The sequence below is a fragment of the Anomaloglossus baeobatrachus genome, chromosome 3, assembly GCF_048569485.1.
Source record: "Anomaloglossus baeobatrachus isolate aAnoBae1 chromosome 3, aAnoBae1.hap1, whole genome shotgun sequence".
NCBI classification, from domain to species: Eukaryota; Metazoa; Chordata; class Amphibia; order Anura; family Aromobatidae; genus Anomaloglossus; species Anomaloglossus baeobatrachus.
This window is the reverse complement of record NC_134355.1, coordinates 434712697-434716370: the sequence shown is the minus strand read 5'-3', so window position 1 is coordinate 434716370 and position 3674 is coordinate 434712697.

The following is a 3674-nucleotide window of genomic DNA, read 5'->3' as shown; positions in this document are numbered from 1 at the left end:
GTAGGCGGTAAAGGGGGGTGCATTGTGTGTGTGTATATGTGTGTGTGTGTGTGTAGGGGGTGATGGGTGGGTGCATTGTGTGTGTCAGAGCTGTGTATGTGTGTCAGAGCTGTGTGTGTCAGAGCTGTGTATGTGTGTCAGAGCTGTGTGTGTATGTGTCAGAGATGTGTGTATGTGTGTCAGAGGTGTGTGTGTGTGTGTGTCAGAGCTGTGTGTGTATGTGTCAGAGCTGTGTGTGTATGTGTGTCAGAGATGTGTGTATGTGTGTCAGAGATGTGTGTATGTGTGTCAGAGATGTGTGTATGTGTGTCAGAGCTGTGTGTGTATGTGTGTCAGAGATGTGTGTATGTGTGTCAGAGATGTGTGTATGTGTGTCAGAGATGTGTGTGTGTCAGAGATGTGTGTGTGTGTCAGAGATGTGTGTGTCAGAGATGTGTGTGTGTGTCAGAGCTATGTGTGTGTGTGTGTGTGTCAGAGCTGTGTGTGTGTGGGTGTGTCAGAGCTGTGTGTGTCAGAGCTGTGTGTGTGGGTCAGAGCTGTGTGTGTGGGTCAGAGCTGTGTGTGTGTGGGTCAGAGCTGTGTGTGTGTGTGTCAGAGCTGTGTGTGTGTGTGTGTCAGAGCTGTGTGTGTGTGTCAGAGCTGTGTGTGTGTGTGTGTGTGTGTGTCAGAGCTGTGTGTGTGTGTGTGTGTGTGTCAGAGCTGTGTGTGTGTGTCAGAGCTGTGTGTGTGTGTGTGTCAGAGCTGTGTGTGTGTGTGTGTGTGTCAGAGCTGTGTGTGTGTGTCAGAGCTGTGTGTGTAAGAAGCAGTCTGTGCAGCCCCCCAGAACTATATGGGTCCCCCAGAGCGCTATATCACCCATCCCAGTAATGAGTACACCACCAGAGCTGTTTGCCACTCCAGTAACGTCTATGCCCCCTGCCCCTCCTGTAATGTATATATTGTAGCCCCCAGCCCCTCCTGTGATGTATATACAGCAGTCATGTCTGTTAGTGACAGCCATCGTGAAACACAGCCACATGTCCTGAAGGAGCTGGACAGAAACAAGCGGGAGAGATGAGTGAGGCTGCTGGCGATTTCCCCATATTAATACCTGTAAAGGCTCATGCACACGTAACTGCTGAATATTCTGCAGCGATTTGACAGCACATGTGCGCGTCAAATCGCTGCAGAAACACTGCATAATGGATGCAGTTTTTCTTTACAAAAAAAACCGATTCCATGCGCTCTGGCTGCTGCCCCCGCCATAGACAGAGTGGGAGCTGCATCTATAGCGCACAGAATAATTGACATGCTCATTTTATGAACTCACAGATTTGGGTCAACATTTTAGCACCCAAATCGCTGCGTTCATAAAAGCAACGTGCGCAGGTATCATGCACAATCTACATAGATTGTGCTGGGGACGCAGGACGCATGCATTTACACTGCAGTGCTATACGCAGCGTAAATGCATGGAATTACACAACGTGCGCACGAGCCATAATGCGTCTGTGTCTGCATGTATGTCAGTGTGTATGACTGTGCATATATTTGTCTGTTTATATGTATTTTTCTGAATTTGTCTTCAAATATGTATATATACGTATGCCTGTATGTGTGTGTGCATGTCTGTGTGTGGATGGGGTCCACTGAGACTCTTTCACCCGGAGGCCACAAAAACCTGGAGCCGGCCCTCGCTGCCTTAACATTGGGATCAATAAAAAATATGTGAGTAAGGTTCTGTACGCACGTTGCGTATTTGCATGCAGTTACGCTGCGATCTGCACCGCAGTGTAACTGCATGCGTCCTGCGTCCCCAGCACAATCTATAAAGATTATGCAGGAGCCGTGCGCACGTGGCGTATTAGAGTGTAGCGATTCGGCTGCTGCCTGAAGTGCTGCGTTCTAAGAAGTGACGTGTCACTTCTTTCATGTGCTTTGGATGCAGCCCCTGCTCTGTCTATGGGAGGGGCTGCACTCAGAGCGCAGGAAATTGGCTTTTCATTACGGACTCTTTCTGTAGCGATTTGAAGCGCACGTGTGCTGTTCAAATTGCTGCAGAAATTTCTGCAGAGACAAACGCAACGTGCGCACATAGCCTAACTCTACTTTCTGTGTATAAGTGACTGCTGGGAGTTATCCTGGACTGTGTCTGTATTGTAGTACTGTAAATCTGAATGTGGCAGAACAGGATAAGATAAATGTTCACTGGATTTATATCTAAATGCTACGGTTCGCGCTCTACTGTTATAGCTAAAAATGTTAACGTTATGGGGCCCCCACCAGATTTTCTGCCCAGGGGCCCCCACCAACCTTAATCCGGCCCTGTGTACCAGAGATGTAATTTGGTTAGACATGTGCATATCAACTCAAAAACAAAAGCAAAACACCTTTCAAAGATGCTGGTGGAAGCTGGTAAGATTGTGTCATTATCCACAGTGAAACAAGTACTGTATCAACATGGGGTCAATGGCCACTCTTCCAGGAAGAAGCCATTACTCAAAAATAAAAGAAAAAGCCAGTTTAATGTTTGCAAATGCACACCAGAACAAAGACCTTAATTTTTGGATACATATCCTGTGGTCTGCCAAAACTAAAATTGAACTGTTTGGCCATAATGACCATCGTTACATTTGGAGGAAAAAAGGAGAAGCTTTGAAGCCTAAGAACACCATCCCAACTGGGAAACACGGGGGTGGCAGCATCCTCTTCTGGGGTTGGGTTTGCTGCAGGAGAGACTGGTGCACTTCACAAAATAGTTGGCATCATGAGGAAAGAAAATTATGTGGCTGAAGGCAACATCTCAAGACAAGATCATCCACAAACTTTTAGCTTGGGCAGAAATGGGTCTTCCAAATGGACAATAACCCAAAGCATACTGCCAAACTGGTTACAAAGTGGCTTAAGGATAACAAAGTCAATGTTTTGGATTGGCCATCACAAAGCCCTGATCTCATGCCTATTGAAAATTTATGGGCAAAGATGAAAGGTAGGTGTGAGCAAAGAGACCTACAAACATGGCTCAGTTACACCAGTTTGGTCAGGAGGAATGGGCTCAAATTCCTACCAATTATTGTGAGAAGCTTGTTGAAGGATATCCAAAATGTTTGACCCAAGTCATACAATTTAAAAGCAATGGTGCCAAATGCTAATGGAATGTATGTAAAATTTTGACTTTGTAGAAAGTAAAAAAAATGCCTTAAAACATTCTCTTTCTCTCTTTATTTTGGTATTTGGCAAATATAAATAATTTTGGTAATCCTACTTGATCTAAAATGAGAAAGGTTTATTCTAAATTCATGTAGGGATCCAGGCAGGGAGTATGCCCAAATAAAATAGAAAAGTTGAAAGTGGAATCCAGGGAAAGGATGAATTTTTACAAGTAATTAAAAAGTCTTCTTCTTTATTAATCCATTTAAAATATTATGACAAATATGTGAGGAACTCCATACAAATAAAGTACAATCCAGCAATGGACTACATGTGTCAGCGCTATGCGCCTTCTTCACGGTCCTTCTAAAACTGAACTCTCACACTGGCAATATATCCCCTATTCTGTAACATATTCAAATAACCCTCATGCCGGAGTCACACAGTACGATATATCGGGCGATATGTCGTCGGGGTCACGTCGTTAGTGACGCACATCCGGCATCGTCAGAGATATCGTACCATGTAACACCTCGGAACGAGCA